Below are 15,433 nucleotides of genomic sequence, written 5' to 3'. Positions count from 1 at the left end.
CTTTTCCACTCTGGGAAGTGAAGTGGGGGGGCTTCTTCTCTTTCTTCTTCTTGATCTTGTTCTTCTTGTTATTTTTCTTCTTCCTCTTCTTCTTCCAAATTGCCCAAACCAACCATTTTTTTTTTGTCTTTGCACATTCATCTTTATTCAGCATTGCTTGTGTTTATTGCTTACCCATTGTCTCATTTCTTGTCTTTTCCATGTCAAAGTGCCTAGTTTGTGGGTAACCATATTTTGTAGTTTAGTTAATTAGTTGTATCCAGATTTCAAATATAAAAGTCCTTTAAAATTCACATTCTGTGGAGTTCAAGGAAGAATTTAAAGGGTACTTAGCTACCTTACCTAAAGGTTAATCTGATAAACATGAGATTACTTTTGGTTGACAGCAATGCTGGTACTATGTAGGTACTGACCATTCAGCTAGTAAAGTAGTAACTACCTAGATAATACATGCTAGGAATTCATTTGATGGAAATGTTAGAGCTTTTTTTATTTCTTTTCTATTAATTTTTCGAAAAACAATCCGTCGAACTCAGCAAGACTTGTGCTGCTCTCTAGGAAGAAAAACGACAGAAAAAAGAACCGTTTTACAAAATTATTTAAATTTTAAAAAATAAAATGAGTAATTTCCTCTTTTTTTTATTTCGTGTAATTTTTCATTTTTCTTTTGTTTTCCTTGAGGATTATTTTTAAATATTTCAAACATTCTTTTGTTTTTGTTGAAGACAGCAAGAGAGAGGGAGGGAGGTAGAGCTTAAATGTATTTTGTTTAAGCACAGATGAAAAAAATGTTCTGTGTTTCTTTAAACAAAGGTACAACAAAAAATTCTACCAATTTCCATGTGGTTTGACGATTTTAACCCCTTTTACTCTTTACACCAAACCTTAATAAACCAATTTGATTTATTGCACACATTTTTTTTTTACGCTTTTTTGTGATCTATTTATGTGAAGAAAAACTTGACTTTACCTTTTACGCCCTTTATCTTTCATTTACCTCCATAATAATTAGGAGGAGGAATCTGGAAATTTCAGAATAAACAAGAGTTTAATAAGAACCATAGAAGAAGAGGGAGAGAATAGAGAAAGAAAAAGAGGGAGAGAGAGGACAGATAAAAAGGCTAGAGAGAAAGAGAAGGGGATAAACAAAAAGGAGAGAGAACAAAGGGAGAGAGTCTGGGAATTTCAGAAGAAACAAGGGTATTAAAAGGACCCCAGAAAAAGAGTTAGAAAGAGAACAGAGAAAGGAGAAGAAGGAAAAAAAGATTAAGAGAGAGACAGAGAGAGAGAGAGAAAGAGAGAGAGGGAGAAGGGGAAGAGAGAGAGAGAGAGAGGGAGAACACAAAAGATGATAACTCTCCAGTGAGTCATAAAGAGTGTGAGTGAGAAAGAGAGCGAGAATGGGATTTCTTCTCTTTCCTCTTTATGTCTTTGTCATGCTCAGGCGCTTATCTGGGAAATGATATTTTATATCTTTGTATCTTGGGTATGTACTATGTACTTTACCTATGTACCTCCATAGATGCTAACATTAGGTATGTATATCTTATTGGATATGTAGGTACTTATTTGTGGTATTTATGTAGGTAATGCTATTTTATTTTCAGTGTTTAAAAGGTTTTTCTATATGATTTTTCCCATCGTGGATAACCTCAGATTACACTAAGCTGTAGGCTTGTAATTCAGTTCTCGGAAGAGTCAACATTCATGTCGAATTTGAGCTTTGATGGTATCTCCTAAATACATAGGTATTTGCTCAATTTCCGATACATTGCGTAAAATTCTCAACAATTTCTGCGTCTACCTAGTTCTACCTAGAGTAAACATTTGATCCATAGATAACTGCTGAAATCAGTAGGTATTTGTCTACCATTGTGAATATCTCTTTCGTAGTTACAAGGAACAAATTTTACAAAAATAAATACCTAGGTAATATTTCGTTCCCTTTTTGAAATTATCTTCATACTTCTCCAACTTTAGGTATATCTTATTGGATATGTAGGTACTTATTTGTGGTATTTATGTAGGTAATGCTATTTTATTTTCAGTGTTTATAAGGTTTTTCTGATATGATTTTTCACATCGTGGATAACCTCAGATTACACTAAGCTGTAGGCTTGTAATTTAGTTCATTTTCCCTTCTTTGTTCTAGAGTTTCTATGGGAAGATTTTCAGTTCTCGGAAGAGTCAACATTCATGTCGAATTTGAGCTTTGATGACATCTCCTAAATGAGTATTAATTGCTCAATTTCCGATACATTGCGTAAAACTCTCAACAATTTCTGTGTCTACCTAGTTCTACCTACAGTAAACATTTGATCCATAGATAAGTGCTGACATCAGTAGGTATTTGTCTACCATTGTGAATATCTCTTTCGTAGTTTTTCTTCTCCAAACCTTCAAAGTCAGCTCAGAGTTACAAGAAACAAATTTTACAAAAATAAATAGGTAATATTTCGTTTTCCCTTTTTGAAATTATCTTCATACTTCTCCAACTTTTTAGAAATTATTAAATTATTCCCGTAGAAAAAAATAAAACTGTTCGAGACTTGAGACTTCATGAGAAATAAACTAAAATTAAATTACTTTATTTTCCAACATTTTTGACTCAAAAAATAATAATTACATCAGGGTTCATTTATTTTTCACGAATAATATCGCTGAAAATGTCTCTTTCGTCTAACACTTTCTTGAGTTTCTCCTGCTTTATAGTCGCTCAGAGATTTTAATCATTTTGAAAAACAAGAGAAAAAAAAAACATGTAAAAACTTTTGTTTCAGCCGAAGAAATTAGGATTTTTCAAATTAAACCCAACATGGGAACACAACCCAGGCGAAAGGGAAAGTAACGCTGGGAAAGGAACATGACAAAATAAAAACATGAACAAGAAGAAAGGCAAAAAAGATAAGAATGGTAAAAAACACTAAATTTCATAATAATAAAAAGACGCTTAAAAGTGTGAAAAATATCAAAATATTCTGAACAGAGAAAGAGAGACGGAGAACAGAGAGAGAGACGGAGAACAGGAGGAGAAAGAGAGGGGGGAGGGGCAGAAGAAGAGCGAGAAAAGGGAGAGACAGAGAGGGAGACATGCTCCATACTAATCCTTCCATTGAAGATTATTCAAAACTTGAGAGAGAACGGGAAAGAGAGAGAGTGAGAGAGAGAGAAAGAGAGAGAGAGTGAGAGAGAGAAAGAGAGAGAGAGTGAGGGAGAGAGTGAAAGAGAGAGAGTGAGAGAGAGAGATTAGATGGGATGAGAGACATGAGACTTAGAATAGAGGGAGAGGGAGAGAAAGGAGAAAGGGAGGAAGACGCGAGGGATATAGGAGAGAAAGAGAAGGAGGATGGATTAGATGGCAGAGAGTAAGAGAGGAAAGTAGTGGAAAGGAAAGAGAGGGAATGAGATAAAGACAGATAAGATTGTTAGAGGAGGAGAAGGAAGAGAGAGAGAGAGGGGGGGATAAGAAGATATGCACTGCATAATAATACGACACTTAAACATTGTTTGGATTATTTAGACTTTTAGACGAACTTTTTCAAGATCCAATTTCATCAAAAGAAAGGGCTTAAAGACTGCTAGCGAACCAGTGCTATTCAAAAATTGTACTCATAAAAACAAAAATTAGAAAAATAAATGTGGACAGGTGGTCCAATAAATGGTATGTTTTTTAAGTGGGCGAATAAATGGTACACTTACCCTATCTTATCCGAATGGGTATCATACATCACACTAGTCTTGCACGCCGGAAGTCCCGGGTTCGATTTCCGGAGGTGTCGAAGTTTTTTCGGCGGCTCTGTGCTTGAATTTCAGGGTGAAATCAGTCTCTTGAGGATAACAGAGTAGCTACTTCAATCGAGGAGCTGGGTGCAAAAAGGGCAATAAATGAAAATCAGCAAGCTGAGATATTTAACTTTAAAGTTTTCAATTTTTCATCAAAATCCTTGAAAAGTATGTTTACAAAAAACGCTGTAACTCATCGAAAAAAAAGTTATCACTGCAGTTCAAACACTGGAAGATATAGAGCGCACCACACGTTCTATTCAAAAAACCGTTTTACGCAAAAAGGGCAAAAAATCCATATTTCCCTTTTTGCAACCAGCTCCTCAATCGAGTAGCGACATACCCAGTATCACTCACCCCCAAAATCCAAGGCTTGACAAGGGTGCACCTATTCAACACAGAGGCAGTCTGTCATTAGTAAGCTCTAACGAATGTAGGAATTGAAAAGCAATGAGGCAGTAGTGTAGACGACGGTGAAGGCGGGGGTTGTGGGTTCGATGTCATAAATCACGAGGCTAGTAAAAGGAAATGTTTCTTCACAAAAGAAAGGAGAAACAGTTCGAGAGTGAGATAGAGAGAGTGAGAAAGAGGAAGGGAGAGGAAGGAAGGAGAAATAGAGTGAGAGAGATAGGAGGGGGGGAGAGAGAAAGGAAGGAGAAGGAGGAAGGTAGAAACGGAGTGAGAGAAGTAAATAAGTTGTTTATTTCGAATTGAAGTAATTTATACCTCCCGAACCCTCATCAGTTATGTTTCTCTCTTACTTCCTTTATTATTTCTTTTTATTCTTATTTCTTTATTCTTCTTCCTTTCCTTCTTTCTCTCTCTCTCGCTTTTTTTTTCTTCTTTCTTTTCTTCCTCTTCTTTTATATTATATTTTTTATTACCTATTATAGTTAGTCAACATTGTTGAGAGAGACCGTCTCCATATAAGTTATTTAAAATTAGCTTAGGAGATGCTGTTTTTGTGAATTGAAAATTGTATAAATAAATGATATCAAATCAAATCAAATCTCTCTCTCTCTCTCAGTCATAATGTGTATGACATCAGATTTCGCTGGCTAACGAAGTTGTAGGTAGTAGGTGATATATTCTAGAAAAAGAGAATTTCGCCCAACAACAGAAAAAGGTGCATAATTCTCAGAAAGGGTAGACAAAGAAGCCACTAGTGAGGAACGCCTCTCTACATAATTATGAACATGATAATGTAGGTATAGATGAGAGAGAGAGAGAGAGAGAGAGAGAGAGAGAGAGAGTGAGAAAAAGAGAGAGTGAGAGAGAGAGAGAGGGAGAGATTAGATGAGATGAGAGACATGAGACTTAGAATAGCGGGAGTGAGAGAGAAGGGAGAAAGACGTGGGATTTAGGAGAGAAAGAGAAGGAGGATGGATTAGATGGCAGAGAGTAAGAGAGGAAAGAGAGGGAATGAGATAAAGACAGATAAGATTGTTAGGGGAGGAGAAGGAAGAGAGAGAGATAGGTGTGCTTGTTTAGTGTTTATTTGTGTTACGTAGTTGAGAATGGAATTCTGTGAAAGTGTAATATTTAGTGTGTTTGTGTGGTTTAATTTTATGTGTTCGGTTTGTTACTGGCATATTTTTGAGAGATGTTTGGCTTGATGCTCTATCTAATACACGCGAACCACTGGTTATTCTCATGTTATTAAAATAAATGTTAAAATATGTAAATATTTACTATCTAAGAAAAAAAATAGGAGTGTCAAAAATTACTTTGGAAGACTTAGTTGTAGGTAGGTACCTAAACAAGAACACAACTATGTACCTACCTAATTACGAAAGGGGAAAGATGTTGGATAGTGAATGAGGAGAGAGAGAGAGAGAGAGAGTGAGAGAAAGAAAGAGACAGAGAGATAGAGGGAGAATGAATGAGAGAAACAGAGAGAGAGAGAAAGAAAGAGAGAGATATAGAGGGAGAATGAATGAGAGAAACAGAGAGAGAGAGAGAGAGATAGAGGGAGAATGAATGAGAGAAACAGAGAGAGAGAGATAGAGGGAGAATGAATGAGAGAAACAGAGAGAGAGAGAGAGCTAGAAAGAGGGAGATAGATTAGAGAGCTTGACTAATTGAGGTAAAGATTGGAGGAGATTCATTATTTTCCTCCCCTCCTCCTCAAATCCTAAAGAGAGGGAGGGGAGATGGTACTGGGGGTGGGAGAGGACTGGGAGGAATATGGGGGTGCACCGAGAGGGCACATGGTGATTTTCCCACTCAATTAGCCCCCAAACTGATTACTTTTTTTATAGGGTCTAATTTTTTTCCCGTTTCTTTTGCTCTACCTAAGTTTTTTCTTCCTTTTTTTTACCTTTCCATTTTTAACGATAACACCTGTTTTCTCTTGATGGAATCTCTTGTGTAAAACAAATTTTTGGTAGTTTTTATATGTAGTTCTTATTTATTAATTGATAATAAAGATATCCTGGATTCAAATGCCATCTAAGACATAAAACTCTATAGGTAGGTATTTGAGTAATTCCTCATCCAATTTAGATCTAATGCTCATTGTTTTTAACCCAGTAGTTCATAGTGTTCTATTTTTAAGACAGTCAGAAAATTAGAGAATCGTCGGTATGGACATTCAGGCAATACTGACATCACCCAAAAAATAATAGAAAGTAAGAATAATATCGCTGAAAATGTCTCTTTCGTCTAACACTTTCTTGAGTTTCTCCTGCTTTATAGTCGCTCAGAGATTTTAATCATTTTGGAAAACAAGAGAAAAAACATGTAAAAAGTTTTGTTCCAGCCAAAGAAATTAGGATTTTTAAAATTAAACCCAACATGGGAACACAACCCAGGCCTTGTTTTTAATTAATGCCATCAAAATAAATTGTCTTGATTTCTTTATTTTGTGAAAGAGTGGAATGTGTTTTATTTTTGAGTGTGAAGGGTGATGTTTTTCTCAAGAAAGGAAGACTGTCATTGGAGATTTAAATTCTCAGTGAAGAGAGAGAAATGTTCTTACAAGCCTACCAGAAATGAGTTACCTGGGGAAAATAGTCTGGAATTAGTGGAGATGTCAAAACTCCCATTGCGTAAATGAATCGATGAAGAATAGGGTTTTAGTATCATTCTATTGAAAATAATTTTATTTATTTTCTATTTCTTAAATTTCTAATCACTTTTTTTGGCTGAGGAGAAAACGCAATAATTCATCTAGATTCTAGTGATTCCAGTGATTTGGTGTGTTTCCTTTACCGATTTGTATCATCTGGCAATTTAGTTTGCAAGAGGACCAGAAAGAAGAGGGAGATAAAGAGGAAGAGGAAGAAGAAGAAGAAGAAGAGGGGAACGGAAAGAAGATGGAGAAAAAGAAGAAGTTGAGAAAGAAGGGGGGTAAAAGAAGAGGAAGAAAAGAGAAAAAGGAAGGAGAGGAAGAGAAAGAGTGAGACTTGGTTGAATAAAGAAACCACGAGAAGAAGAAGAAGAAGAAGAAGAAGAAGAAGAAGAAGAAGAAGAAGAAGAAGAAGAAGAAGAAGACGACGAAGAAGAGGGGAACGGAAAGAAGATGGAGAAAAAGAAGAAGTTGAGAAAGAAGGGGGGGGGGTAAAAGAAGAGGAAGAAAAGAGAAAAAGGAAGGAAAGGAAGAGAAAGAGTGAGACTCGGTTGAATAGAGAAACCACGTTAAAAGTTTGCAAGTTCATAAAAAAAGCAACATTAAAGTGAAATATGTCGTCTACCTGTTCGGAATTGCTGAGATTTGGGAGGAAAATTTTCAGGCACGTTATTATTGTCAAAGGAGTTTTTATACTTCTTATTTTAAAGATGTTTTGAACAAACCAACATGATTTTTTAGGGGGACTGAAAACTGAATAAGGGAAATAAGATACATTCTTAATAATTCTCATAATAGGGTAAGTGTACCATTTATTCGCCCACCTAAAAAACGTACCATTTATTGGCCCACCTGTAAAATTTTCAAGATCCAATTTTCATCAAAAGAAAGGGCTTAAAGACTGCTAGCGAACCAGTGCTATTCAAAAATTGTACTCATAAAAACAAAAATTAGAAAAATAAATGTGGGCAGGTGGTCCAATAAATGGCATGTTTTTTAAGTGGGCGAATAAATGGTACACTTACCCTATCTTATCCGAATGGGTATATCATTCATCACACTAGTCTTGCACGCCGAAGTCCCGGGTTCGATTTCCGGAGGTGTCGAAGTTTTTTCGGCGGCTCTGTGCTTGAATTTCAGGGTGAAATCAATCTCTTGAGGATAATAGAGTAGCTACTTCATTCGAGGAGCTGGGTGCAAAAAGGGCAATAAATGAAAATCAGCAAGCTGAGATATTTAACTTTAAAGTTTTCAATTTTTCATCAAAATCCTTGAAAAGTATGTTTACAAAAAACGCTGTAACTCATCGAAAAAAAAGTAATCACTGCAGTTCAAACACTGGAAGATATAGAGCGCACCACACGTTCTATTCAAAAAACCGTTTTACGCAAAAAGGTCAAAAAATCCATATTTCCCTTTTTGCAACCAGCTCCTCAATCGAGTAGCGACATACCCAGTATCACTCACCCCAAAATCCAAGGCTTGACAAGGGGGCACCTATTCAACACAGTGGCAGTCTGTCATTAGTGAGCTCTAACGAATGTAGGAATTGAAAAGCAATGAGGCAGTAGTGTAGACGACGGTGAAGGCGGGGGTTGTGGGTTCGATGTCATAAATCACGAGGCTAGTAAAAGGAAATGTTTCTTTACAAAAGAAAAGGAGAAACAGTTCGAGAGTGAGAAAGAGGAAGGGAGAGGGAGGAAAGGGGGAGGAAGGAGAAATAGAGTGAGAGAGAGATAGGAGGGGAGGGGAGAGAGAAAGGAGAAGTGGGAAGGGAGAAACGGAGTGAGAGAAGTAAATAAGTTGTTTATTGCGAATTGAAGTAATTTATACGTCCCGAACCCTCATCAGTTATGTTTCTCTCTTTCTTCCTTTATTATTTCTTTTTATTCTTCTTTCTTTCCTTCTTTCTTTCTCTCTCTCTCTCTCAGTCATAATGTGTATGACATCAGATTTCGCTGGCTAACGAAGTTGTAGGTAGTAGGTGATAATCTAGAAAAAGGGAAATTTCGCCCAACAAGAGAAAGGTGCATAATTCTAAGAAAGGGTAGACAAAGAAGCCACTATAGTGAGGAACGCCTCACTACATAATATATCAGTTGCGCTAATTTTTCATTCCTAATATTCATAACTATGTTGTATACTTACAGGATGGAAGAGGAAAAATAAATTGGGAGCTCCCCAAAAAATTAAAGAGCGAAGTTTCTTCGTGCTAACATGATTGCTGAATCAAAATTGGGCCAACATTTCGGAAGTAATAGTTTCTTGAGGTCGATTGGATTGGAACACATCACATGCCTTCAAGCACACTCCATTTGTCAAGGGTGTAGGCAATTAATGCCATCAAAATAAATAGTCTTGATTTCTTTATTTTGTGAAAGAGTGGAATGTGTTTTATTTTTGAGTGTGAAGGGTGATGTTGTTCTCAAGAAAGGAGACTGTCATTGGAGATAAATTCTCAGTGAAGAGAGAGAAATGTTCTTACAAGCCTACCAGAAATCAGTTACCTGGGGAAAATAGTCTGGAATTAGTGGAGATGTCAAAACTCCCATTGCGTAAATGAATCGATGAAGAATAGGGTTTAGTCTCATTTTATTGAAAATATTTTTATTTATTTTCTATTTCTTTAATTTCTAATCACTTTTTTGGCTGAGGAGAAAACGCAATAATTCATCTAGTGATTCTAGTGATTTGGTGTGATTCCTTTACCGATTTGTATCATCTGGAAATTTAGTTTGCAAGAGGACCAGAAAGAAGAGGGAGCTGTGCGGTTTTTTTTACGCCCCCACCACTTACCACTTACCGAAAACAGTAAAGCTACCGAAATAGGTAGTAAGTAGAGAGCTAGTAATAAGTGATTTATTGCCTGGAGGGTGGAATCACACCACATCCGTTAAGTATTACATGATTGAGTGAGTCGAAGAGAAAACCAGTGTCGTATCCTTCACGAAATCTAGGGAAACCCTGTTTTCCTTCCTCTGTGCGGTTTTTTACGCCCCCACCACTTACCACTTACCGAAAACAGTAAAGCTACCGAAATAGGTAGTAAGTAGTGAGCTAGTAAGTGATTTATTGCCTGTATCACAATCAGAATTGGAACAAGTTTAAGATTAAACCATCTGATTGGTTGATTTCAAAAGTTGAAATTAAAAACGCGTTTCAACTCTTATTGTGACCGACCATTAAGTGATGGTTATTTCCCCTGATGGATGTTAGACCACAAGGAGATCGGTATATTGTATAATTAGGTTTGAGCTTATAGCGTCTGTATCTGTACTTATATGAGGTTTAACCCCGATTTTAAAGATACCCCCTGTGCGGTTTTTTTTACGCCCCCACCACTTACCACTTACCGAAAACAGTAAAGCTACCGAAATAGGTAGTAAGTAGAGAGCTAGTAAGTGATTTATTGCCTGTATCACAATCAGACTTGGAACAAGTTTAAGATTAAACCATCTGATTGGTTGATTTCAAAAGTTGAAATTAAAAACGCGTTTCAACTCTTATTGTGACCGACCATTAAGTGATGGTTATTCCCCCTGATGGATGTTAGACCACAAGGAGATCGGTATATTGTATAATTAGGTTTGAGTTTATAGCGTCTGTACCTATATGAGGTTTAACCCCGATTTTAAAGATACCCCTTTTGGAAATTTCACCCCACAGCACTGACAGATTAAACCATCTGATTGGTTGATTTCAAAAGTTGAAATTAAAAACGCGTTTCAACTCTTATTGTGACCGACCATTAAGTGATGGTTAGTCCACCTGATGGGTATTAGACCACAAGAAGATCGGTACGTTGTATAATTAGCTTTGAGCTTATAGCGTCTGTACCTATATGAGGTTTAACCCCGATTTTAAAGATACCCCTTTTTGGAAATTTCACCCCACACCACTGACGAAAATGTAGGTGGAAATGTTGTGGCTTCCCAGTATTTACCAAGTGGAAGAGAGAAGACAAATGCGATGTCGTTTTTCATAACATTATCATCTTTGTCTCATCCTCTCATCCCACCCCCCATCGAAAATCTACTTGTGGCGTTTTTCATCTTCAAGTTTCGTTCGAATACGGGCGTGTGTATGAAGGTTTTCGGTGGTAAATCGGAGGGAAATGAAACGAAGAAATGATATGTACATAATGACAGCATCGAAAAATAATAAATTGCGGAAATTAACTATCCATGTAAAAAAAAAAAAAGGTATAGGAACTTAAAACAAAAATTAAGAAAAAAAAAGAGAAAGAAGAAGAAGAGGAGGAAAAAAAATAATAGAAAGTAAAAAAAAGAAAGAAAAACAACTTGAATAATTACCTACTTCAAACTCGTAAAAATCACGTTATTAGAGGATGTGCCAAATTCACCAATTGATATGATTGCTCAGTTCTTAATTTATTGGATCATTTGAGACAGGCACTCTTTAGGATCAAAAGTAAGGAATTTTAATTGTGTTAAGCATATTTAAATGCTTGTCACAAACATCGTTCCCCGATTATTTCACCTAGATAAATTTCATGACATGACTTGGACTCGAACCACCAACCTCCAGATCCAAAGTCCAACGCGTTAACAACTGCACCACTGAGGTTGGTTTAGGATCAAAAGTAGGAAAAATTCTATTCGGTTCTGTTACAGCATTTGTTTTCGAACACTCAACAATCCCAACTAATCAGCAGGAACAAATAATAATAGTAGTAATAATAATTTGAAGGAACGAAATAAAAGAACCATGAGCAGATAAGCAGATTAAACTTCATTGATTTCTAATTGGTTAAACTTTAATCAAACAACCAATCAGATCATTAATTCAATCGGTCTTTGAAACCTCGACCATGTTATCGGACATTGCTCCTTTCTGAAGACAAGTCAGTACCTACCCCCTATCCCTGATTCCCTACCCATATATATCTTTAGTATCATTTCTCAAATACTTATACCTACCCGGTCCTACCAACCTATAAACTCCTATTTCAAAACGAAATGATAAGCAGTGGCGTAGCGTGTATGTATGGCGTGTATGGCGGCCATACAACTCAAAAGTTCACTCTAATGTCCATAAATATTAATGGCATGTAGGTACCTACTGTGATGGGACTTGGTAGACCTGTGCATGAGCCCTATAAGGCCCTACACTTGAATTTAAACCACGCTACGCCACTGATGATAAGGGAATGACATCAGTTCTAAATGAAGCATTTTACATTAATATTGTGTTTATCAACCTGAAGAGAAGAGGTGGAGAATGAAAAATAATGATATTTTTCATTCCTAATATTCATAACTATGTTGTATACTTACAGGATGGAAGAGGAAAAATAAATTGGGAGCTCCCCAAAAAATTAAAGGGCGAAGTTTCTTCGTGCTAACATGATTGCTGAATCAAAATTGGGCCAACATTTCGGAAGTAATAGTTCCTTGGGGTCGATTGGATTGGAACACATCACATGCCTTCAAGCACACTCCATTTGTCAAGGGTGTAGGCTTTGCTTTGCCCTTGGGATCAATTTAATTGAACAAATAAGTTTCTTGGAAAAAGGGTCTCAAAAAACAGTCGGACCAAAATTTAAACTAGAAAATTTCCTTTAAATCCCTTTGTTTGTTGGACATTTTTGCCAAATTTTATCAAAATCAGGTTCTATAAGGGCGAAACATCCTACTAGGTTGAAGCATCCTGTATTGAAGTACATTATTAGGGTGGAACTTATTGTGAAGAGAAGAGGTGGAGAATGAAAAATAATGATATTTTTCATTCCTAATATTCATAACTATGTTGTATACTTACAGGATGGGAGAGGAAAAATAAATTGGGAGCTCCCAAAAAATTAAAGAGCGAAGTTTCTTCGTCCTAACATGATTGCTGAATCGGAATTCGGCCAACCTCTCAGACTCAGAAGTGATGACGAAACAAATAAGAAGTTCCTTGAAAAAGGGTCTCGAAAGACAATATTGATTCAAAATTTAAAGAAGAAAATTTTCTTTGGATCCCTTGGTGTGTTGAAATTTTTTTGTAAAATTTTATCAAAGACATTGTATTTTAGGGTGAAACATCCTATTGGATTGGAACACCCTGTATTGAAGTACATTATTAGGGTGGAATCACACCACATCCGTTAAGTATTACATGATTGAGTGAGTCGAAGAGAAAACCAGTGTCGTATCCTTCACGAAATCTAGGGAAACCCTGTTTTCCTTCCTCTGTGCGGTTTTTTACGCCCCCCCCCCACTTACCACTTACCGAAAACAGTAAAGCTACCGAAATAGGTAGTAAGTAGTGAGCTAGTAAGTGATTTATTGCCTGTATCACAATCAGACTTGGAACAAGTTTAAGATTAAACCATCTGATTGGTTGATTTCAAAAGTTGAAATTAAAAACGCGTTTCAACTCTTATTGTGACCGACCATTAAGTGATGGTTATTTCCCCTGATGGATGTTAGACCACAAGGAGATCGGTATATTGTATAATTAGGTTTGAGCTTATAGCGTCTGTATCTGTACTTATATGAGGTTTAACCCCGATTTTAAAGATACCCCTTTTTGGAAATTTCACCCCACACCACTGACGAAAATGTAGGTGGAAATGTTGTGGCTTCCCAGTATTTACCAAGTGGAAGAGAGAAGACAAATGCGATGTCGTTTTTCATAACATTATCATCTTTGTCTCATCCTCTCATCCCACCCCCATCGAAAATCTACTTGTGGCATTTTTCATCTTCAAGTTTCGTTCGAATACGGGCGTGTGTATGAAGGTTTTCGGTGGTAAAAACGGAGGGAAATGAAACGAAGAAATGATAATTATGCATATAATGACAGCATCAAAATAATAATAATAATAATAAATTGAGGAAATTAATTACCTATCCATGTAAAAAAATAGGTACCTATAGGAACTTACCTAAAACAAAAATAAAAATAGAAAAAAAAACGAAAAACGAAAAAGAAGAAGAAGAAGAAGAAGAAGAAGAAAAAAAGAAAGAACAACTTGAATAATTACTTCAAACTCGTAAAAATCACTTTATTAGTGGATGTTCCAAATTCACCAATAAGATTGCTTAGTGTTCTTAATTGGATCATTTGAGACAGGCACTCTTTAGGATCAAAGGTAGTTAAAATTCTAATCCGTTCTGTTACAGCATTTGTTTTCGAACACTCAACAATCCCAACATTCCCAACTAATTAGCAGGAACAAAAATAATAGCACGTGAAAAGACGAACAACTAGCAACAACATCATTTGTTTCAAACTACACAGCATTAATATCAAATTCAATTAGTCCACAATGCACGCTAACCACAGGGAAAAATGGGGAGATAGAGGGAAAAAAACAACCTTAAAAAGGGGAAAAATAACCTGAAGAAGGGATAGGAAACCATTTGTTTCAAACTACACAGCATTAATATCAAATTCAATTAGTCCACAATGCACGCTAACCACAGGGAAAAATGGGGAGATAGAGGGGAAAAAAACAACCTTAAAAAGGGGAAAAAGAACCTGAAGAAGGGATGGGAAACGAGGAAGGGATAGGAAAGGGAAAAAGAACACAAATACGAGACTTAAATGAGTAGGTAAATAGAAAAAGTAAATGTTCCGTCTAGGTAATAGGGGGAAGGAAAATTAATGTGGTTGCAAATTTTATAAATTACATACACTTGATTCTTTTCTCAGAGTTTTTCTCCTCCTCCTCCACCACCTCCTCCTTCTTCTTCTTCTCCTTCTCCTCCTCCTCCACCACCTCCTCCTTCTTCTTCTTCTTCTTCTCCTCCTCCTCCTTCTTCTTCTCCTCCTCCTCCTTCTTCTTCTTCTCCTCCTCCTCCTTCTTCTTCTCCTCTTCTTTCTCCTCCTCCTTCTTCTACTTTTCATCTAATTTTAAAGCACCGGACAAAGAGGTATAATGGAAGGAAACACAGAAGGAGAGGAAAGAAAACGAAAAGAAAGAGTAGATGAAGACAAGATTGGAATTGAAAGAGGTAAAGAAAAGGATGTATTTTAAGAAGAGAAAAATGAGTAAAGGAAGAGAGAAAAAAGGGAATAAACAGACAAGAAAGAGACGAACGAAGAAGAAGAAGAGTAGGAGTAAAGAGAGGAAGGGAAAGAAGAAATTCTTCTTCTCCTCCTCCTCCTCATTCTTCTTCTCCTCCTTCTTCTTCTTCTCCTCCTCCTTCTCCTCCTCCTTCTTCTTCTTTTCGTCTAATTCTAAAGCACCGGACAAGGAGGTATAATTGAAGGAAAAACAGAAGGAGAAGAAAGAAAACGAAAAGAAAGAGTAGATGAAGACAAGATTGGAATTGAAAAAGGTAAAGAAAAAGATGTATTGTAAGAAGAGAAAAATGAGTAAAGGAAGAGAGAAAAAAGGGAATAAAGAGACAAGAAAGAGACGAACGAAGAAGAAGAGGAGGAGTAAAGAGAGGAAGGGAAAGAAGAAAAGGTAAAAGAGGAAATGAAAGCAAAGAAGAAAGGCTTAGGAATAAGGAAAGTTGAATGAAGAGAGAAAGAAGTAGAAGAACAATAAGAAAAAGATAAAGAAGTAAAGAGAGGAGGAGGAGAAAGAAGAAGAAGAAGAAGAAGAAGAAGAAGAAGAAGAAG

Source organism: Diaphorina citri, unplaced genomic scaffold (genome assembly GCF_000475195.1).
Source record: "Diaphorina citri unplaced genomic scaffold, Diaci psyllid genome assembly version 1.1 scaffold1690, whole genome shotgun sequence".
NCBI classification, from domain to species: domain Eukaryota; kingdom Metazoa; phylum Arthropoda; class Insecta; order Hemiptera; family Psyllidae; genus Diaphorina; species Diaphorina citri.
The sequence above is the reverse complement of the archived record's forward strand: the minus strand, read 5'-3'. Positions refer to the sequence as shown.